At 48.4% G+C, this 23,672-nt stretch overlaps 1 protein-coding gene across 5 annotated transcripts in view; it reads right to left on the bottom strand.

Moving 5' to 3' along the window:
• The window catches only part of LOC140656718 (uncharacterized), a 56,432-nt gene that overhangs the window by 3,987 nt on the left and 28,773 nt on the right, over positions 1-23,672 (bottom strand). For 2 of the 5 annotated variants that reach the window (XM_072872806.1, XM_072872813.1), the window contains exon 1: positions 11,534-11,644. The exons of 1 other annotated variant lie outside the window; for it this stretch is intronic. The gene's annotated coding sequence lies outside the window, so the exon portion shown is untranslated. Of the gene's footprint in view, positions 1-8,572; positions 8,643-11,533; positions 11,645-21,181; positions 21,389-23,672 lie in introns of those variants that run through there. 2 more of the 5 variants (XM_072872784.1, XM_072872792.1) reach the window with 2 other exon arrangements.

Here is a 23,672-nt window from a genome sequence, read left to right as displayed (position 1 = left end):
GAGACAAAAGCAACCAGAGGAAAATGACACCCAGAAACATGAGTCTGGGTCACTGCCTGTTCTGTCACGCACACCGTGACACCACCGTTTGGGTCCAATAACCAGGGCCAGCTCACGTAGCAAAGATGTGCTGCAGAGAGCTGCCTGCCAGCTTGCTGCCTTCTCACGAGTGTCTGGATGTTCCTCCTGCGCTTCCAGGCCAAAAATGCCTCCTACTGAGTTTGGTATAAGAATATATCGATTCCTCAAACCATTTTCTGTCCATCACCTTTCTTCCTAGTGAACTAAAGGAGAATATAATGTATTTAATGCAGTTCTGTTCTGCAGGCAGAGGAAAAATGCCGCCTTCACAACTGGGCTGCTTTCTGCATCTGCCTGGAGTCCCGTTTATTGCCTTTACTGAAGAAGTATTTTGCTTGGTTGCTCTCAGTGGCTCAGCCAGGCACGCACAGGTCTGGGCAAGAGAAGAGACTTTGATCTGCTCACACATTATCGACAGGAGCAGTCCAAAGGCAGAGTTTCCTGTCCTGTGCTCCAGAAAAATGGCAATTTGGCTGCCTCATTCCAGATGGAGTTTACAGGGCTGGCAGTGAGCAGAAAAAAACAGTCACACACACCTGTTTATGCATGAACACCAAGATGACTTAGTCTGGCCAGTTTTGACAGCCAACATGCAATCCCACTTCTCAAGGATCTCTTTTCAGAGCAGAAGGACGCTGCGTGGGAGTGGGGTTTGTGGGATAGAAAATTAGGTCACCCATTTTGCTTTAGCACTACATTTGTGCAGTGGTATTTGCACAGAGGCATTTTAAGATGCTGAGGGCTCAGTGACGTCCTAGAAAGGTACAGGTTACAGAAGGAAAATGCTTAAAAACTGCACATGTGAATGCCAGCTCTGCAATGGCGTTGCACCATTTTGCTCACGTGGATTCCCACCGTGCCACGAGGAACAAGTGTAAAATTACTCATGACCGGGTGCTCATACGAAAAAGAAATGTAAACCAGCATCTTTTCCTTTCAAAATGAGAAACAAACTGAACTGGCTGCTCAGCGGTGTACCAGAGGAGGGTATTGCGATAGACGTCGGTTGCCAGACCCTCCTGAGGACAGAGGGAAGATTTCCCCACCTGCATAATGCCACCGCAATAAAAGAAGGCCCCTGATAAAATGGAGAGCTGACATTTTGTTGGCTCTGCCTCAGCCTGGAGTCAGGTCCTTCCTGCTCCCCACCATCTTCTCCACAGTGGATTTGGTGGGCATCATCCTTTGGTCCCAGCAGCAGGCAGCGGCTGCAGGCTCTGATCCCGGGTAAGAGGCAAGGAAGCCGAGGTCTCCCTCCCCATACGAGCCCCATCCACCTACGAGGCAGTGCCGCTCTGCAGGTGAGCCTGACCCTGCTGAACCATCCTTCTGATTTTAGGAGAGAAATGTCCTTCTGGTTCAGTCCCTTCCTGCTGTCCTTCAAGAGCTGCTGCGAGCACATGGTCAACGCGCACCCTAAAATGGTGGGTGAGCACCTACAGAAGGCAGAAAACGGATGCAGGAGACCGCTGATGTTGTGCAGAGCCAGGCAGGTTGTGGGATATGGCAGAAAAGCACGTTGTGCAATGGGTAGTAAAGATCTGTCCCTAAACAAGATGGGAAACCTGAAACACCACTGAGCACCAGACAGGGATGAGATGCCAGTCTCCAGAGCAGCCGTGTTTGGACAGAACTGAGTCCCCAAGCAGCGTCCTGGCTGATGAGATAACCTGGTCCTTATGAGGCTGAATGAGGAACGAGAGAGGTGACCTGTAGCACGGGGAGGCGATGGGCCGCACCGAGCTCCTGTGATGACGGACAGAGGCCCCAGAGGGGCTGCCCCATGAAGGACGTGGCTGGCCGCGGGTGGGCAAGCCACCACTGAGACCACAAGCCTTGGGGAGGCAGGAGAGGCATGGAGAAGAGAAAGCTGCAGTGGATGTCAACCCAGTGAAACCAAACATCTTCCGTGGAGGCTTTCTCTGAGTTTGGACCCGGTGGCACAGCGAGGAGGAGGGCAGACCCCACTGCCGCAGGAGGTGGGCCGGGTCCCAACTCAGCCTCACGCAGGCGGCCGCCGCCGCCTTCCCCGACACAAACGCCGCGCCGGGCAGCGTGCAGGCCCGGCGGTGGGGCAGGAGAGGAGGCGGAGGGAGGCGTGGGCGGGAGGAAGCAAGGGCGGCGGAAGGAGGAACAGTGGGAACAGAGGTGTCTGTGACACCACCAGCTGCGCTGCCTCCCCAGCTCTCCTGGGTGAACCTGGCGGGGCAGGAAGGAGGACGCAGGCAGGTGGGCAACGCAGCGGAGGTGACGCCTCTGGCAGCGCAGGGGGCCCCAGGCTGTTACAGGCACCACTCACGGTGTGATGTCGGCCACGTGGGCTTGTCTGGTTTTGTCTGGTGAGTAGGAAACGTCTCTCCTTCAAGCCAGGTTGTGAGGAAGGGCGGCCAGCCCAGCTGGTCTTTACCCCTCCCCATCGCTCCTCAGCTTTGGCAATTTGGAGGCGAGAGGAAGAGACAGGAGCACCCTCGAACGCCTCAGGTGCAAAAATCTCAGGTGCTTAAAATTTTGCTGGCCTTCACCCGTTGGAGTAGGTATTTTATTCATCAAGGAGGGCTAGAGAGTAACCAAGGAGCCGGGGAGGAGGACTCGGAGCTGGATGCAGTGGGCAGAGGCTGGAGCAGAGGTGGAGATGGGAGACGCGATGATGGGGACAGCTGGGCACGTAAACCAGACACGAGCGCAAAGGCAGAGATCTGTACTTGACCCGCAAGGCCAGAAGGGAAGAGCTGGCCAGGGGAAGCGACAGGGGAGGCAGGAGAAAGAGGTCTGAGAGAGGACCTTGGTTAAAGGCAAACAGAAAGGGATACAGCTGGAAGAAATGGACAGAAAGGCCAGGCTGCTCTGGCTACACCCTGGTGGGAGACCATGGAGGGGTCCCGTATCCTCCCGTCTCCTCATTCCCCTGCTTTCTGCAAACCTTTACAGTCACCTGGCAAAGTGTGGTGCTCTCGTCTCATACTGCCTCATCAAGTGCTTGATAACCCCTGCTGTCCTCGCAGGGGGAAAGTTACATGCTGTTCTTTGATCCTGCTGCATCTGCAGACACATAGGTGTTAATAAGATAGAGGCCATGAGGAAGTTTTTAAGTTTGTTTTTACCCAAAGGGTTAAAAAAAGACATCTTAGGTTAAGAGACTGTTACAGAGGTTGCAAAGTCAAACTTGGAGCATGCCATTTTGCAACCTTAGATTTGTTCCCCCTGTGCATGGACGTAGTAACCCAGCTCTTTAACTACCTGGCTTTACTTTTTTCACACAGGTTTTGGCTTCTTTAATTCCTGGATGGACACTGCCTTTCTAATGAGCTGCTATTCAGTATGTTATGTCACCCTTATTGTTCAGTCTTTGACTCTGATTTATGTACTGATCCCATTTGAACTCTGCTATAGACAGACTGACTCATTTCCTCATGAACTTTTTACATACTCTATGTTTTAGTGCTTCACTTTAGTGCTTAATTGGTTTATAGTGATTTTGCAAATGGCAAAATGGGGGCAGAGAGGGATTAAAGTCAAAAACATCCACTACTTTTAGAATCTCAGTCTGAGATATCTCAGCCCTGTCTTCTCAGAGTACATATGCTAATGTAGAACTTACTTGCCATTCAAAATACACCACATGCAGACTCCAAAACTGCAAGAGAGCTCAGCCTTCCTATAAACGGCAACCCACAAGGTAAGGAAAATGCCGTAAATAACATGCTAAGAAACCTGGTACTTGCCTAGCATCACACAGGAGCCTCTGTGGTGTAGCCAGGAATAAAACCTACTTCTTGGAAGAGTATCCACAAAACTACCCTTGCCCTTCCAGCATCTGCCTGACTCATTCTTCCATACACCTTCCAAGCTGTGGGAAATGAGGCAGATGTCCTGAATATAGTAAGTGCCTAACCCAAGAAACTGATTCCCTGCCAGAACAGGTCCAGTCTCTACACTGAAGGAGCTGCAAGTGTTAAAGAAAGAAGAGTAGGCTGCTGTGTACTTAAAGAATGTATAAAAAGCATATGCAAGAGGAGATGAAATTAAGATTGCACATGAAGCTTTTATTTGGGTACATCTAACCTCCAAATGTTTGATTTCACAAGCTTTCATAATGCTTTTTACAGGGAAGAACTGGCTTTAAGTTTTGCATAAGGGTTCAGTGAATGCTTGGACTGTTGTAAGGGCATACACACATCCATGCCGCATTAACTCAAGGGGTCTGGACCCACTTACCCAGGGGAAGAGAATTTGCAAAGGCTAAGATTTGGAAAGGAAACAGTCTCCTTGCTCCCGCCCCAACAGAAGAGCTGCATTCCCAGTTTCAGCCATGACTGCCAAGACATTTCTCCCAGTTCAAGATGTGAATCTCCAGAGCTTTGGTCAAGGTTCCTCAGCCATTTACTGTCCCCAAAATACTACACCCCTTTCAACATGGGCAGAGCAGGTTTTCCGCAGGTCTAGACCCCCATCTTGAGCCTGTTACTGCATTTCCCATGTGCTGGATCCTGCACCCAGAAAAGGCAACAGAGATGTGGTTTCAGCCCTCCAGCTCTTCTGAGTGTGCCATGGGTAGCATTTCCTCCTCCCTCTGACTCCCTGCATTTTATTTTTCACCAGTGCTCTTGGGTTGGGGCTGCACAGCCGGCCTTCAGGGCGGGAAGGTGCAGCAGCCGGGAACGCCGCTCTCCGACCAGGAGTACCACCAGTTCTTCAGGTCCCTCCGGGCTGCCCGCCGCGCCAGCACTGCCTGCCTCCTTCGCGTGCTGTATGGCTGCCAGAACCCCCTGGTCCGGAGACTGGATGAGTACGAAAACCACGGAGTCATCCCTGAGGGTAAAGCTGACCATGACTCCCAAGGGCAGGCAGAGGGATGGGGGTTCTGCATGGCCAGCACTGGACCTGATTGCTGGGAGGGACAGAAACTCATGAGCTGGTGGGGGAGAGGGAGGAGGTGAGGAGAAGACATCTGCTCATGAGCATCCTCTCTCACACTTGATTGCATCCAAATGTGTCCCTGGGACCAGCCTCCTCTCACACCTGGGTCATGGAGATGACCAAGAAGCGGTGGAGTTTCCCACCGTGGTTCAAGGAGGCACCAAAATGGCACAGGGGTTTTCATGGAGGGAGGTCATTCGACAGTGAGGTTATTGCTGAGGGCTGGTGGGACCCCAGCACTGGAGTTTATCACTGAGTCTGTGTCTTTATTTGCCTCTTTCCAGGGCCCATATGCTCTGAACTGCCAGGAACTCCCTTCTTCCCCGACTTCTGCACCTTTTCTTTTTATCGCTGTACTAGGAAAAGGTATTTCATTAAGGTGAGTTACTTAGCTATTTCCTGAAGACCATCATGTGCTCTGGGCAATTAACAGGCAAAAGGGAGAGCCCTGAAAATGAGGAAGTGGGAAAACGGGAGGCTAAAAGACAGGGATGATAGAAGAGAGCTATGGGCAGCCCACCTTCCAGGGGCACTCACACCAAGCTGACTAGCTTACACAGATGGCACCCGCCAAAAAGGAGACTTTGCACAAGGTATTCTTGAAGAAAATGAACCTTTGAGGACCACCTAATCCCTTATGTCCAGCTCTCATTCCCAACAAAGCTGAGACAATCTAGGTTACTGCAGGAGAAAGGGTGATTCATGCAGGCTAGAAGAGAAGGAAAGTAAAGAGAAAGACAACTGAGAGTCACAAGAAGAGACTCATGGGGAGACTTGACAAGGAAAGGAGAAGAAGGTTTCTTTCCTTTCTTGGGCTCATCTTTGTAGGGAGTGGGAAAGACGGGATTGTGCAGTGGGTGCTAACCACACAGAACAGGGGGGTGGCTAGGTGCCTGCTCCTGAAGCCCACCACATCTACAGAGGTGTGTTTTCTCCTCCACAGAGGACTGCATGCCCAGGAGAGAGCAAAGCCAAGCTGGGTGGCACACGAGCCTTCAACGACATGACCATGAGCACTGATGCCATGTTGTCTGGCATCTTCAGTCCCCAGCCCTTTTTTCCTATGTCTCCCACAACGGCCCAGCCAGCCCACTCCAACCCTGACACAGAAGTAGCTGTGATGCCCACCTCCTTACCTGAGGGCACACCACGGTCAAGGAGCATGCAACTAAATCCTTCTGGCCCACATGCCACAGAGGTGACAGCCAGTGGCCAGCAGCAAGGACAGCTGCCCACCAGTGACATCCAGGATCTTCTCCTGAGGCTACAAGATACCCATGTGCAGAGTTCACTGCAGATACTTCAGCAGTTGTTGACCATGGGGAAGGTAGTGCAGGAGGAAGAGCTGCAGGCCGCCACCCTGAAGCTGCTGGTGGCCCTGAACAATGCAAGTGTGTCTCAGCAGGCAACCAGCACCGATACAGGGCACAGAGGAGAGAAGTGAGCAGCAAAGGAGGATCAGCCATTGTGGCTCTTCTGCATGGTGTCGAGTCAGATACGCTGTCTCAGAGAGGACATATGGAACACAGAACCAAGAGAAGGAATCCTCCTTCCTAGGCCTGCGTCACTGTAAAGGTCAACAGTGCTTCCCCAGGCCAACAGCGTGGGAACCAAGCGGAAAAGCCATCTTTTCCAAGTGCAAGGGGAAACCCAGGCATGTGAAATGGTATTGCTCAGGGTTCAAAGAGAAAGATGTTATCCTCTCAGAAATGACTATATTGAAGAGATACTGTCCTCTCCCACACAAACTGTTCACCCGCTATTGTTTAATCTGGGAGATGGCTATCCTTGAACAAGGCAAGATGGAAAAATAATCCATTTTTCCTGCTTGGGGTTGTGCCACCACCACTAGCTCTCTGTCCTGGGCAGAGGGATGGGGTTTGTTGTGTCATTCAATGAACGTCATGGGAGAACGCTGGCCTTTCTTCATCAAGTATAGGTGTTTCTGCTCAGAAGCATTAAAGGAAGAATCTTCTTTGGAAGTAGGTGTATACATACATATATACACAAGGGATGCTCTCTAAATGCAGGAAGGCCTTACCCTGCAGGGGAACTGCTGATCTAGCGTTCTCCTTGTATTGGTGTTTGCACACAGTTGTCATCTACTTCTGAAATAGATGCTGAAACACACAGGATAAATACTCATATTAAGAAGCTCCTCTTGTCTCTCTCAGAAAATCAGAGAGTCTGATTTATGGGAACTTTGGCTCAAGTGCTGTTCCTTTTATACACACTGGACATGTCTGTAAGTAAAACTTGTGTGAAGCCATCTGGAGACAGCAGTTGCTGCTAAAAGCAGGATGGGAACTCTGCAGGAATCAGCTCTTGTTTTCTGAATCTCCACTCAGAATAAGTTTAGAGCTACCTCAAACCTACTCTAAACTCCAGTGGTTGATTTTGGCTTTCAGGAGACCGCCGTTAAAGTGAGAACCCCCTATTCACCTTTCCTCCCACAGGCCTTCTTGTAGTCTATTCCACCGAGGGCTATGAGGAGAAAGGGCCAAAGGCAGCTCTCCCTGGGGATGCACCAAACACATCCCTGTGGAGAGGGTCGGGGATGTCTGTTCCCTTTACACTCCATAAGGGACACAAACGCAGCCGAGTGAAATACAGGCTCTGTCTCTGTCCATTGAAGGAAGTCCTTAGAACAAGAGCTCCTTAGAAGATCTCAAAATTACAGGTCCTCTAGTTGTCCTGGGAAGCATAATCTTTCCCCAGGCTGAAGGCAGGTCACGCACGGGAGACGTGCAAGCCCTTGAACAAGAGTGCTTGCGTGCTTTCATGGAGGACTGCCCAAGGCATAGTCCTTACTGGGTGGGATCCCTAAGAAAACGCAGGCTGCCCTGCCCTCACCCTGCATGCCAGCTCATTCTCCCTAGAAAGAGCCCACAGCTGACGGATCCCTGCCTGAGGCACCGGGGCTTTGCGTCCCCTCCGCTGCCCGGGCACTGACAGCTCCTCCAGCCCCAGCAGCAGGGCACCGCCGGGGCAGTTCTCGCAGCAGCCTTGCTTGCCATCGCCGCCCTCGGGTCCTGGCTGGCAGCCCACGTGTGGGTTGGTACACACGTGGGCTTGCTAGATTTGGCCTCGGCCAGCCGAACGCTAGAGATTTCCTAATCAGATGGCTCCGGCCAGGCCCTCCACGATGCAACGGCCCCGCGCCGCGGTCCCGGGGCCACCCTTCGGCTGCCCTCGCAGCGGGAGGGTGGGACAGAGGGGGCTGCAGGCCGCAGAGGGTCGCTCGCCCCGCAGCGACCGCCCGCTCCTCACCGGCCGTGCCCGCTCGCTACGCGCCGCTCGGGCGCGCTCCCCGGCACCTGCCCGGCGGCCGGCCCCGGCCCAGCGCCGCAGCCCCGCGGTGCTCCCGCCCGCCCCGCTCCCCCGGACGCCTCGACAACGTCAAGTCGTCTCCCGCCGCGGCGGCCGCCTCGGGAGAGCCCCCGCGCTCCCGGCCCGTTACTTCGCGGGGCTCCGCTCGCCCGGCCCGGCCCGGCCCCCTCCGCCCCCGCCCCGGCGCCGCCCCGCTTTTGTTGCGGCGGGCGCGGAGGAGCCGCGCTTCCCCCGGCGGACTTACCGGGGCTGGGGCCATGTGCGCGGCGGCGGGCCGGGGCCGAGGCCGAGGCGGGGGCGGCGGCGGGGCCGAGGGGAGGCGGGGGGCGGCGGCGGGGCCGGGCGGCGGCGCTGCGGGGCCGCCGTGCGAGGGGCGGCGCGGCGCGGCGCGCTCCGCTCGGCTCCGCTCGCTGGTGTTAACCCTTGTCTGCGCCGGGCGCGGCCCCGCCGCCGCCGGGGCTGGGGAGGAGGGGGGTCCCCGGGACGGCGGGGGCGGCCCGGGAGGGAGGCTTCCTCTCGCCACGGTGCGAGAGGGCGGCGGGGGAGCGGGGAGTCGCCGCCGGGGGCCGGGGGACTGCGGGGCTGCGGAGCCCGGCCAGGTCGGCGGGGTCAGCGTCCGGCTCGGTGCCCGGGGGTGCTCCCGGGAGGACCTGACAAGGCCCGCGAAGGCGGGCGGCTGGGCGCCGGTGAAAGGGGGGCCGCGGCGTGGGTTTGCATCCTGCTAGGCACAAGGGGCTCTCCAGAGGCGAGAGCGTTGTCAGCTCCCGTGCTGGAAGAGCTGGGGTCGCATCTCGTACCTGTCCAGACACACGGTAGTCGACAACAAGACACAAGTCCCGGGGAACCATGAATTTTCAGCGCTCCTTGTCCATGTTTCCTAGCACTGGCTGTGTTTTACCGTGCCTGCAGGCCCTGGCAGGTAGGGAAGCACCGCTGCTAAAGCTGAAGCCTAGAGCTGCTTTCTGTCACAAACTCTTGGCAACAGGATGGTATTTTCTTCCTTGGGGCCACTGGGCTTCAGGTGAGTGGAGGCTTTACTCTGCTACTGTGCCTAAAGCTTTTCTGAGATGCTGGTCACCACGGCATCTTTTGCTATTTGGGTACAGCATAACACATCCCAGGGCACACGTGCATACAGCTTATGTCGTGGGAAAGGATCCACCTCAGGCAAAATTTACCCCTTCCTGTACATCCTGCAAGTGCTGCTGATGCACAGGCATTTAGCCGGCTGCTTTTTCCCTAGCGGAATGCAGGAATGGCTGTTCCCTTTGGATGAGATACAGCAGTAAGTAAGGGGCTGAGGTGTGTGGCAATGAGTCTTCTAGCAATGGCTGAAATATTTTCTATGGGCTTTCAAGAATAATGGTGGGAACATGTTTACCAAGCCCTCCACACATGCAGCAGGAGAGAAAGTTTATCATTTTTCAGGGGCAACTGACTTCTCAGTGGCCCATGGATGGTTCACTGACTTCTGGAGAAGTCTCCTAGTCCTGGGAGATAGAAAAGCACTAATCACACAAACAGAGAAGAACAACGACATGGCCCATAGATGATTTCAAGAAAATGAACTTTTCTTGAAATGAAAGGGAAAGGACTGTTGTGGTTTAGCCCCAGTCGGCAATTAAGTGCCACACAGCCGCTCGCTCACCCTCCGCTCCCTGTGGGATGGGGGAGAGAATCGGAAGAACAAAAGTAAGAAAACTTGTTGGTTGAGATAAGAACAGTTTAACAATTGGAACAAATAATAATAATAATAAATTGTAATGAGAAGGAAAACAACAAGGGAGCGAGAGAGGAACAAAAACCGGGGGAGGGGAAAACCAGTGATACAACCGCTCACCACCCACCGACCGACGCACAGCCCATCCCCAAGCAGCGATCGCTACCCCCCGGCCAACTCACCCCAGTTTATATACTGAGCGTGACGCCCTATGGTATGGAATAGCCCTTTGGCCAGTTTGGGTCAGCTGTCCTGGCTGTGCCCCCTCCCAGCTTCTTGTGCCCCTGGCAGAGCATGGGAAGCTGAAAAGTCCTTGACCAGTGTAAACACCACCAAAACATCAGCGTGTTATCACTATTATTCTCCTACTAAAATCCAAAACACAGCACTATACCAGCTACTAGGAAGAAAGTTAACTCTATCCCAGCAAAAACCAGGACAATGATTCAGGAACTTGGTAAATACTGGGCCATTTTCTTATTTCTAGTTGCCCTCAGCAACACTAAAGAGGATTCTCGTCTCCACCTTAACAACAAGGCCCAACTGTTCCCTTCCTACGCGTGGACAGCAACTTTTCCAAAGGCAGAGAGAGAGGAGTTATTCCTAAATACAAAGTCTGGCCTGAGCAATGCGGTTGCTGACTCCAAAGGTATTAGACAGACACGGAGCTTGAGCAAATCTAGACTTTGCAGCATTCCCTTTGCAGAGAGAAGGACTTTGCACAGATCGCGCATTCTTTCTCATGAGCCCTGCCCCAGCTCCCTCCGCCTTTCTTTTGAAGACGACACTCTCCCTTGTAGGGTAGGCGAGTAAAATTAATACCGCTGGTAGTGAAAACCAAACCAGTTGTACAAAAAGTCCAGCTACCAGAGCATAGGTCCAAATAGTGGAGCGTAAAGGAGGGAAGGGGAGGCATTTCTGACGGGCGGGCAGAGCAAGATCTCCTCTGCCTTTTATTGTAGAGTGCTGCGAAAGGCCACATGCAGCACAGCTCTGATAACAAACTCAGAGGGACATGGGAAAAACCTGTTTCAACAACAGTTTGTATCAAAAGCAAATTATGAAAGAGCTAAATTGTCACCTACTACTTTGTGCTAATCAGTATTCCACAGTAAGAGCATTGGTATTATCAGAGTTTGCCATGTGATTTATGAGCCCAAGCCCCGTTATCACTTGTGGCCTCTGCTGCAATCTTCCACCCTGTCTACATTTTTGCCTTTCAGTGGCATGTTGTTTTCTGCCTCCTGAGAGCGTACTTCAGTGAGTATCCTGTACCTGACTGGCTTGCATCTTAAGTAGAACTGTCAGCTGAATTTTTCTAAGTAGTGCCAAGGCATTAGCTAAATGTCCTTGAATAGTTTAAACCCCACTCAGAAAACCTCTGTTTTTAAACTCAAAATAAGGACCTGATGGTCCTACCTCTTACTGTTCACCTGTTGCCCCAGTGTGCCCTGTAAACCTGGTTTCATACTAAATCACTCGCACCATTTTTTTGGCAGCTGTATCTTCAGCAGCCCAGCGTAGCAGGTCCCTTCCACAGGCATTATCCAGACGACATGAACGACACTGCAGACATACACGAAAGCAGAAATTGTGAAAATGCAACAAGTCATCCCACTCACTAGCCCCATGAAACCCCACCTCTTTCCCCACAGATGCTGCTGTCTACAAATGAATGTTAAGAGCCACCAAACTCATGCCATAATAAAGACATTTCGCCACCCATTTGGGCAGAGGATGCCTCCACATCTTTTCAACACAATTTCCGACAGCAATTCCACCAGGGGCACATAACGGCAGGTCCCACCAGGGTGCAGCCCAACCACGCAGGTTTCATGACATCTTCATCAATCTTCTGCTGTTCCATCCCCTGCACAGGTAACAGCTGGTTGCACCAGGCAGAGATTTTCTTCGCTGGGGATTCAAGAGCAGCTACTGTCGCGCTTTCTCCATGTGCCATTTATGGAACATTAAGCTTTTGTAGGTGTTTGATTATATCTGCTTTCTCTAACTCCTTCCTCTGCCCTGTGAGACACCTGTGGCCAAAAAAAGTAGAGTTCGCCACCAGACAACAGCAAATGGCTTTTCTGAGCCACATTACCTCTCATTCCCACTACCTTTATCCCAAATCAAGTCTTACAATATTTTCTCTGCAACTGAGGGCAAGGGCTATTAATTCCAGATAAAAGTGTATCACACATCAGCCTTCACTGATTTTCTATCTGCCTGAAGGTTAATAGCAACAGCAATTGTATTACACTATATAGTAATGAAAAAAAAGGAAACATTACGCATTCCAATTTAAATGTAAAGGAAACTGGAATCCATGAAAAAGGTTAACAAACCTGACTTTGCTTCTTCATGACTGTACAAAAATGTACGGATTGGTCTCCTCAGATTGTGTTTCACAGTCTTGCCATACAAGTCCTCACCCTCATTTTCTTTTTCTTTTTAATCTCAGCCGTAATAGGGTCACTATTTTCTGATTTCCTTGATGGTTATGATCTTTGGCAGTCTCACACAACTTAAAAGCATATTCCTTCAGTTGAGGACTCAAGTCCTTAAAAAAATCTTGTTACTTAAGAGGTGAAAAAGCCCAGCCCACTATATATTAGAAAGAAATACCTTAAGTAACTCTGAAAACTCAAACATGAAACCAGAATCAACAATTCCCAATTCAGAGAGTCCAATTTAATTTTATTTTTTTGCCAATATTCTGGAATAACTGTTTAAATTTTTCAAAGCAGACTGAAGTTGAGTCAATTATTCCAGCGCCTGCTGAAATGAAGAGTTTTGTGGCTAAAGTTGGCTACAGTTGGCTGGAAATCTTAATTACTTGTTTGCCCATTAGGCACAGCCTTTCAAAGCAAACAAGATCTGACTTTGTAATTACAGGTATGTTATTTGAGAGATTTTCAGAAAACCAAGAGATATGTGGAAGAAGCAACAGGAAACTGGGTTCTTCGCAGGTAACTTTCAAAAAAACCAAAGCATTAAAACATTCTGAAACGTACAGTAAAAAGTCTCCTGAAGACCTTACTCTGCTCCCAGAGCAATGCTTTGAGGACTAGGAGAAAGTCAGCTTTATTTTTCCATAACCTTAAAATAAACAAGCTTGTTTTTCCTAACTTCCATTTGTGTAGCTGAGGAGTCTCATTACATTCACAAGTAATGGAAAAGTAAATCTCTGACTTGTCTATGAGACATTAATATTCTGCTGCTCGGTGACCCCTGATACAGGTGTCTGCAGCCAACTAGGCAGCAGTTCCTCCTGGCGAACACCTACATGCATGGCTCTGAAGTCATGCAAGTGGGAGAAAACGGTGCTGAAAAGCAACCTGTTGACACGACAGCAGTAAACGCAAAGACCTGTGATTTATATTCATGTATAACTGTTACCAGCAAAATTATTTTTGTCTTCTTTAATTTTAAGATAAGGATGAAAAGGCGTGAGTCCACGTCTGAAATGCAAAGGTCCATCTAGTCAAGCATGTTGTCTCTAGCAGTGGTCAGTAGGCTGTAGGAGGAATATAACACACAGTTACATGCTGTAAGTCTCCTAAAGGTATTGCAGAAGAACATTAAGTGGAAGAGGGCAGTAGGGAAGAGGGAAAACAATTTTTTTCTTTTGCAGTATTCACGTCTGTGAGGTGCAGCTGTCCTAAAAAAGCTTACAAACAACTGGCAAGCAGGTAGGGCAGAGTTCCTGAGGCCCCAAATGGAGGTGCGATGGGTACCCTCGGCATTGCAACATAACCACTCCAAAGCTAAGGAAGAGAAGCCACAAGACGGAAGGAGGAGTTGAACACTCTACTGGAGTTTCACATCTAACATGGCAAAAACCCCATTTATCCCCATATTGCTCCAGTACAGTGGCCATGGAGTTCATCTGTCAGCACTATCAAAAAAAGGTACCCTTTGAGTGTATTTCCCTGAAATACAGTCTGATACAAATGGACATAGTTTCTTTTTTCTGTAGAGGTTCTCCAAAGTGAAATAAGATCAGAGTTGCTGCTGAAATCTCACCAGGTTCAATACACACTTGGCATTCAATTTTCTGACAATGAGAATCCCCATCAATTCCTTCTGCCTGCCCCATCCAGAAAGACTCACCCTTCCTCACCTGAACATCACCTCTGCGTGAGCTGCTTTACTGGTACATGAAAACAGGTACTATAAACAAAGCCACCATTCAGTCACAGCCAAAGATGAGACAGCAAAATCAGGCTAAATTTAAATGTATTCCCAGCATTACAGTAAGCAGACTGTTTACTAAGACTGTGGTACCGTAATGGCTTTGCCATGGAATCCAAAACATTGGTCCTTTTATTTTACCAAGACAACACTTGCACTGTACACAACCCAACTCAGATCCTACCTGCTCCTTCCAGAGCTTGCCTACCCACCATGTCTGCTTGCTTCAGCATCCCCCAGCAATGCCTCATCTTCCAGGAGAGCTCGGTCAGTCCTTTGAGCTGCGAGGGCAGAGAGGTGGGAGCTCTGGAGATGGGAATGGCCAGGGAAGGAAAGAGGAGCCAGAGGGGGTAAAAAGGGTGATGGCCGTGGAGGTGGGGTGTGGCTGGGGGTGGCTGAAGGGTTTGCTAGGCAATCACCACCCTCTTCTGGGCAGGGTAGATCAATGTGGCATGGGCTTTCCCTACAACAGGCAGTAGGAGCAGCAGAGGATACCCAGAGATCCTAAACTGGTGGCTCCCAAAGGTCTGGGGCATTTGCTCATGAGTGCACGAGCATGGTGAAACTCCAACTGGAGAAATGGGGTTTATAGTCGGTCACGCATCCGCTGGGACAGACACTTGGGAGCTGCTGTCCTCCACCTGGTAGGGCAAGAGCTCTGGCGAGACAGTGCTTGTGCCAGCCAAAGAGCGCACCACGGTGGCTAGAGACATGTTAGTGACGTTAACACAGGTGGAAAAATACAGGCTTGCAAACACTTGCAAAGTTACTTTTAGCTGCTCTTTAAACGCTTAAACCACAGCTTAAAAAAAAACAACAAAAAAACCAGACCAAGGGCATCCAACCATACAGGTTCAAAATGCCATTTCAGGCAGACCTTAAGTAGGGTTTACGGTAGGGAAAGTTAATACAAGTGTATAATAATGTAGGCAAGTACAGGTATCAGAACGGGCCTCTCTGTCCCAGTTTCTCTCAAGCCTGATCCTCTCAGGCCAGTCCTCGCTGATCCTCTTAATAATAGCATGTGTTACACCTCCCTCTTCCTTTTTTTCCTGCTATGGTCCTTATAAAGTATAAAAAATAAAATGGCATTAGCTGCTCTAACAGCATGCAAAATATCTTTCAAGGAGCTCCTACTGATCTCTGCCTGATCTCAGTAGAGTCTTTTCAGATCCTACTTCCCCAGGCTTCATCTCCATATTCTTCTTGTCTCCCAAAGGCCTGTCCTTCAGGCGTTTGTACTCTGAAGGAGAAAGAAGCAATCTCCTTGGCAGACAGAGCATTGTGAGTCCATGAAGACTTGTTTTTTTATGCAGGCTGCGTCTCCTTGCACTTTAGTATCTTTGTTCCCCATGAAATAGTATGACTTTCACATATCTTCATCAGTATTTATAAGCACCCAGATTAGTCTTGTACTAGTAAGTTTGGTTCTCAACCGCCTCTTAAAATAAAGGGAGACTGACTGTGTTTTAAAGGCAGTCTCTCAAGTTCAGCAGCAGAAGAATCTCTTTTAGATCCAGTAGCTTTTTAAAGAAATCTCAAGTACCTTAATTCCATTTTTCAGTAGACCTTTCAATACAGGATATCTGGGACTAGATGTTACACAGTGGAGTCTCCCCTATCAGCCCTTGAAAATGGTTGAAAATCCTGTCCTTTGAACTACAGCTCATTACTCAGCCCCCTTCTGTGGTTCTCTGCCTGGCAAATGCAGATATGATGGGCGTTATGAGATGCTCTAATGCTAGATTCCCTATAGCACAACCACAGGGAAATCCAACACTGCAATGTAGTCTCTGCCAGAAAAGCAAAGTATAAATATATCTACCCTTACTTCAAACCATGGCTGTAATGTGTCCTGCTCTATCAGCATGAGTTCTATTCTTTTCTAGGTTGATATTTTGAACAAATAGCTCATTTTTACAATTTTCTTTATCTCTGAGTTTTTATGAAGCTGCTACATGTACATAGCTGATGCTTACCATTTACTTTTTTCTATACCCATATGCTGCTGAATTCTCCAAAGAATATCGGATTTCAATGCACTTTGCACTGCTATGCTGTTGCCTCTAAAGGCCAGGCCATTCTTTACAGCAAACCCCAGTTTGAATTGGTAATGTGAGCTTGCTGTGTAATTCCCTGACTCCTTTACAGTGACAGCCCTAATGCCTTTTTATAATCTCTCATCTTTTACTCTGCCTCTGCAAATTTATTCCACATTTCTGAGAGCAAGCAATTCCCTTTTCTCATATTTATGTGCGTTGTATTTCTGGGTTCCTTTATCTTATATAAGTCGTGTTTTCAAGCCTAATATTGGCTCTTTGTTTCCAGCAGCTATAATAAACTAAATATATAACAAAGAGTGTAAGACCAGGGCAAGTATATATATCTGTGCCTAACTTGCTTAGACCTGCTCTCACTGCTCCTCTGAAAGAGGCAATGTCATCTTCTTTACACCCCTTTTAGTCTCTTCATCCCCAGCACTGGCAGGAAATTAAGGCCCTTCAAAACTCCTTCCTCAGCCCCTCTGTATGCATATATGTTGGATAAAAAACCCATAATTTTCCCTTCTCGAAAGGCTCAGGTTCTTGTGTAGAATCACAGGATTTCAGACACAGAGGTCTGAGGGAAAACCCAAGGTCTCACAAGAAAAAAGAATCCAAAAGACAGAAGCAGTGCTTCTCCATCCCCCGCCACCAGCTGCTTGTAATGCCATCCTTTCCTTCAGCCAGATCCCCTTGCAGCACCTTACTTTATATAGGGAAAAGCTGATCCCCTCAGAGACTTACCATAACTCCATGGTCTGAAGAAGACCAATATGGGAACATGCAGGACAAGGGAGGTGCAGAGGCTGGATCCAGCTGCAAGCCAGATTGCTTTGTTTGAGACAAACAACAGCTATGAATATAGGTTTATAATTGCACATTTGGATACTCATTGCTTAATTATTACCACGCAGTAAGGCACATGGCAGGCACCTGTGGCACATTTCTATAAAACAGCAGCATTGATGCTATGGAGGTCACCAGTGTCTGGGAGAAGTTCAGTCCTTGACTTCTGCTGATAGAGAACGCACTTTTCTTAAGACTGAAGTCACAGGTTTATATATCTTACATACTCTCGTGTGGACCACTTACAACACCTAAGGAACCACACCACAGTGTTACAGGAAGGTCTGTTTAAGAGGCCTGTAAAAAACCCTTGACTTTTGCACCGTTTGTGGTTCCTGCCTCTTAGGTCACCATCTAACCAGCCAGGGTCCCAACTAACACTGAGCTGTACCCACCCTTTGGGCTAGGGAGGTAATATCTCAAGCATTGCTTTTCCCAAACCTTTATCTCAAAAAACCAGTCAATCTACATGGCATTGAAGGTCTGTTATATAATTTACGTATGCAACAGTTGGCATTAATGTAATTATTTGAACTGTAGATATTATTACAGCTGGGTGCAAGATAAAACTTAGTGTCCTGGTTGTTGTGAGGACTATGCTAAAAGCACTTCCCATCAAGAATTCTGTGAATGAGATTTAAGATTGCACACGACATTCAAAATCTGAACTTTTATCAAGTTAATGGTTAAACTAGCAGTTAGGCTCTTACTCTTAAAATATTTAACTAAGTCTCATATATAGCTTGGTGAGACATTAATTATTTCACTGTCTTGGAACTAATCCATAAGTCTAAGGAGTTCACAGGTATATTTGGTAATACAACCTCTATAAATTCCCAAGGACAAAGTGGAATAAATAATTTTATTTTCTTGTTAACATGCTAGATATGCCTTATATACAGCATCAAATCTGGCCTGAACAGAGAACTAGAAGTAGAAATGCTCAGACTACATCACTAAAGGTTCCAAGTCCACTGGACGGTTGTAAAAATGTAGTCAAAATTTGTACAGTGACTTGATGTCTGCGATACAGCCACTCACTGGGAATCTCTCTACAGTCTCCAAAGTGATATATTCAGTAAGTCTCATCTAAGTAATTAAAACCACTGCCACAGTTTCATGTTCCAGATATTGCAAGTATACAGCCAGATTTTCTTTTTGCATGTCAGCATCAAGTATGAAATCCATCTTTTTTCCTTCAGTTTGGTGTCTCTGACGTAATTTCACACACAAGTCCTGCTTACATTCTGGTCCCAGAATGTGTCCCCACTGTTGCCTTTCTAGGGTGAACTTTGGTATATATCCTTCTGATCGTTACCAATCCTGATCCAGAGTTTTTTCCAAGTTATAGGGTGCATCTCTAGTCTTTCACAGAGGTTTATAATCTTAAGCCATAAAAGAGTGACACATGGACCGAAGCAAAAGATACCATTGCAGGAGTGCAATGTTCTGATTCTTATTAGTGTATACCAGAGTTTTCTAATTTTCTTTTCATGGTTATTCAATGGCCTGTCTTCAGTCGTTTACTGCCTGCTGGGTAATGGCTCCTTTCTAATCAATTTTAGATTATTTTTCTCCATATTTACTCATATTTTCCTTTACAGCCCTTTTAAACCAAAATCAATTTCACTTTTGCCTCAAATAGCCATCCTGGCTGTGCAAGGATAGATTATTGAAATTTGTTCCTGGAATCCAAATTAGAGTCCATATTAATCCTGGTTTTAAACAGATAAGCACACACACATTCAGCTCTTCTGACATCCTGGCCAAGGCACTTTGTAACCATCCGCAATTTAGTTCACAACTGCTATGTCTGCACAGAGATCCCAAACGACCATGGAGCTCAGCTTTATGTTTCAAGCAGCCTAAGTCTGCATTCGCACCCAACATAATAAGCCCATCCCCAGGTGCTCTTCCAGTGCTAACAGCAGCTCTGTACCCAGTTAGCACGTGCAGTGCCATGCAAAGCACTCTTGTATAGCGATATCTTACGATGCTCAAAACACACTTATACCTACCCTGCCTTTGCATTGCACCAAACAAGAGCTACATACAGCTTTCTGGTGGCTGGCACTTACTCCACAGAAAGCAAGCAGTTAAAGAACAACGTCCTTTACTGCTGCACATCCTTAATTAAGGTCCTGATTCACAGTCATCTCCCATCAGCTTGCTGACTATCCTCTGTGCTCTGCTGTAACAATACGGCAGACTGGATCTCGCTGGGTATACAGGTGCCTTTGCCCTGTGACTGCGTGGTACTGGTGGTAGGACCCACCCTACTGCACCATCATACCCAAAGAGATAGCGTGTCCAGAGAAGGGCAACAAAGCTGGTGAAGGGTCTGGAGCAGAAGTCTTATGAGGAGGGGCTGAGGGAACTGGGGTTGTTCAGTCTGGAGAAAAGGAGGCTGAGGGGAGACCTTATGGCTCTCTACAACTACCTGAAAGGAGGTTGTAGAGAGGTGGGGGTCGATCTCTTCTCCCAGGTAACAAGTGATAGGACGAGAGGAAATGGCCTCAAGTTGCGCCAGGGGAGGTTTAGATTGGATATTAGGAAATTTTACTTCACTGAAAGGGTTATCAAGCATCGGAACAGGCTGCCCAGGGAAGTGGTTGAGTCACCATGCCTGGAAGTATTTAAAAGATGTTTGGATGAGGTGCTTAGGGACATGGTGTAGTGGTGGTCTTGGCAGTGTTAGGTTAATGGTTGGACTCGATGAACTTAAAGGTCTTTTCCAACCTATACGATTCTGTGATTCTGTGATTCTGGTTCACCTGCAGTACAGCAAAAAAGAGTGGGTCCCAGGAGAGAGGAGAGGGCATCTGGCCTGTGAGGGAGCAGAGCAAGAGAAGGAGGGGTGAATGCACACGTATACTGCTGGATAGAAGAGGAACTTCCACTGAAAGGCAGGAGCAATCCCGAGCCTGCCATGCTCTGTTGCCTGATGCTCTGTGACACTGCAGAGCCATGTGCTTTCCCAGGAGATGTCTTCTACAAAAGGTCCCGCGTCCAACATCTCTCGCCGCAACACCCGACATGAAGACAAGCCACGCAAGAAATGAGCAAAACAAAACACAGGCCATGGGGAAGGGGTGGGCACGGAGGCATGTGCATGCCCACAGTGCTGCACGTGCCTTCTGGAGGAGGTGCGTGAATGTGTGTCTGTGTCTATTGCTGAAGCCCAGGGAAGGGTGGGCTGTTCTAGAGCGATTCCTACCTGTGTTAGGGCATCAACTGCCCTCATGCTCCCTTGCCTCTCTCCGCAGTGCCTGTATCCATCCAGCTGTGACACTTCACAGTTTGAGGACACTCGGGCCAGGTGGAAAGCTGTGCAAGGAGGAGCTGTTTTGGAGCAGCCAGTGACAGCTGGGGAGACTCTGGAGTACAGTAAAGTACTGCAGAGCACATGTGGACCTTGGGAGCCCTCAGGGAGTCACTGCTCACCGAAACCAAAAGGGGAGAGGATATAGATAGCTTGGAAACACCTGCAGAAGTGAGGGGGTCTGAGGAACTGGAATCGAGGTCTTCTCCTTGAGCAAAGGCTATCACGACAGCTCGCGGACCATAGTGGTGGGGAAAAGCAGGCCAAGAGACAGTAGTAGGGAAACATGGTGGAAGAGTATGTGTGGTATCTTCACAGGAGCTCTGCAGTTCGGTGTCGTTATCCTTTCTTCTTTCCCAAGCCCATGGTGAGGAGAAAGGACCACAACCTGCCCCCCCCCCATTTGCAGCAGTATCTTCAGCATGTGCAACCATCGCTGCATTGCAGAGAGGCTCCTCTGTTATTTACTGCCAGGGACCATTCCTCCTCCTGGAGGTACCATGAGAGGAGGGGTTGTGGGTGCCCCATGCTCCCACAAAGTGGGCAGATTTTTGTGTCATCAAGAAAAGTCAAATTTATCCCTAAAAAACCAATAGAAACATTATTGAAGACTCATTCACTCCCAAGGCAGCACTTCCCAAACATAATCTGTCTCAACTCTTCCCTTTCGTGTTTATGGCTCTCTCAGTACAAGGCAGTAGATATACACACATGCAGTCTCTAACTTACCTATGGACTCTCAGTGGTTGGGGCATGGTGATGTATGACATTTGAGTGAGTTGCATTCCCATATAAGAGCAGTGCTTTTTTGGAGGTTGCAAGTCTTTAGATGAAGTAGGAGAAAAACCTAACAACCTGGGTTGTAGGTCCTAATGATTAGGAGCTCCTGGATGTCTCAGTGCTGGAGTTCCTTCCAAATGAAAGCCACTTTCTTCTCTGCAGTAGGGAAGTTAAAAGAAATAACCAGTGGGTGAGGGAAAACAACACTGTTGTAATGAAAGATGAAAGAGAGAGTCTAGACACCAAAGCCAATGCAGAGAGAAATAAGGCAGATTTCAGAAAAAGGATGGGGAAAGAGAGAGAGAGATGGAAGAAAGCCAAATCTTCAGAGGTCTGAAAAAGTTAGTAGCAGAAATATTATTTATGTGGATGCAGGTAAATCCTGATCTTTTCCTCCATCAGCAATTTAATGTAATAAATTAGGGGAAATGGCTGATAACATTTAAAAGTGCAGATACTTGATATCCCAAGTTCTTTTTCCTGGCTAGGCATAAAGCTGTCTGCATCTTGAGTCAATGAAGAGGTGAACTGGTTTCAAGGTGAGAAAAGATTTAATGCTGATTTTCCATCTAAGCGCCTTACCTACCACCAGGCCAGCCCGACAGCCCGTAAAATCCGAGAGCTCCTTTTAGGACTCTGATTTCTCCTGTTTGGGTGAGGGAGCAGAAGAAGCTCAAAAGTGTCCTTAGAGGTTGCAGTGCATTAGTATGGGTGGGGAATGATGCTACAAGAATACTGTGGGTGCGCGCGGATCCCTGGAACTTACCCTGAGAGCAGCCAGTCTTAAGAAAAACCCTGTCATCCATTCAATGGGAGCAGTGTAAGAATCCCCAGCTAGCTGAGCTGACGTCTCCCTGGGATGGGGTTTCTCAAATCTTTTAAACGCGCACCTCCTCTCACCTTTTTTTGCTTCATCTGTCTTTATGTGATCTCCTTAGGTGTTCACACCATGGCTAGACTTTCAAGATCAGATTTCACATAGTTTGAATATGCCCCTTAAAATTACTAAATCAGGATCATTTCATTTTATTACTTAAGTTTTATAGATTTTTTTCATTTTTGTAATGAAAGTTTAAAAATAATCTATGGGAAGAGTGCTTTGCAGAAAAGAAAAGCATAAGAAAAACTCTTTTCTTAGATATATGATGCAGTAATAAATTTGTATGTATAAAACTGGAGAGATCATCTCTCTAAGGGGCTGTTCTGTGCTTGTTTAGACAATATCTTTTGAGGCAGCAAGCAGGTTTTCATTAAAAAAATAAGTATGATGTGGGGAGATAAGCTGAGGTTAGTGGTGCTCAGGTGGGTGCCTGTTTGTTTAAGCATCTTTTCGTGTTATAGCTCCTTGGAGAGGAAGAGGGGTCATATTTAAGAATAAGAACAACCACTTGAGTGTAGTGCCCAGTATGAGAAAAAATCCTGTATGAAAGCTTTAAATCTGACTTGCCTGTAGGAGTTCTTTTTTGAATGGCTGGATGTCATCTTACACCTTAGGAAAAGACAAAGAAAACAGAAAAGAAGAACAACAACAAAAAAGAGAATATGGGAAATTAGAGAGGAAAATTGTGTAGATGCAAGAGAAAAAAAATGGGAAAAAAGATAAAAGTATTTTAAATAGGAAAACAAAAAAATGGAGGCAGCAAATGGGTAAAAGAGGAGAAAAGGAAGTTCAGCTTCCCAGGGTGAGGAGGGAGGTGGCCAATATCTTTATAAGGCCACTCCATCACCATCAAATGTCTTGGAGATTGGGGAGGTTCCTGGTGACTGGAAAAAGACAAGTGTCACACTCATCTTCAAGAAGGGCAGGAAGGATGATCCAGAGACAGATCAGTCAGCTAACCTCCGTCCCTGGGAAGGTTGCGAAGCAAATCCCAGCACATAAATAATAAGGTGGTTAGAAACAGCCAGCATGGACTTAGCAAAGCCTGATCACGTCTGTGACTGCTGCCTATGATGCAGTGACTGGCTTCTGTGGATGTAGGGTGTGGTTGATGCTGTTTCCTTGACTGTAGTAAAGCTTTCAACATGGTCCTCTGTAGCAGCCTTACGGCAAAACTGGTGAGATATGGCCTCAATCAGCAGACTGCAAGTTGAATGGAAAATCATCTGGGCCACTGTGCTCAAAGGAGTAAGATACCTGGTCCAAAATGGAGCTGCTGATCCAGTTACTAGTGGTAGCACAGTCTCTGCAGGAGGGCAGGGCTGCCATTCAGAGGGACCTGCGCATTTCCTGGAGAAATGGGCCATCAGGAACCACATGAAGTTCAACAAAAGCAAATGCAGGTCCTGCACCTGGACAGGGGTAACCCTGTGCACCAGCACAGCCTGGGGCTGACTGGCTGGGAAACAGCTCTGCAGAAAAGGCCCTGGGGCTCTTGGTGGACAAGCTGACCATGAGCCAGCAGTGCGTCCTTGCAGCAAAGGCAGCCAACAGACTCCT

The sequence above is a fragment of the Ciconia boyciana genome, chromosome 1 (assembly GCF_034638445.1).
Source record: "Ciconia boyciana chromosome 1, ASM3463844v1, whole genome shotgun sequence".
Lineage (NCBI taxonomy): Eukaryota > Metazoa > Chordata > Aves > Ciconiiformes > Ciconiidae > Ciconia > Ciconia boyciana.
The sequence above is the reverse complement of the archived record's forward strand: the minus strand, read 5'-3'. Positions and strand labels throughout refer to the sequence as shown.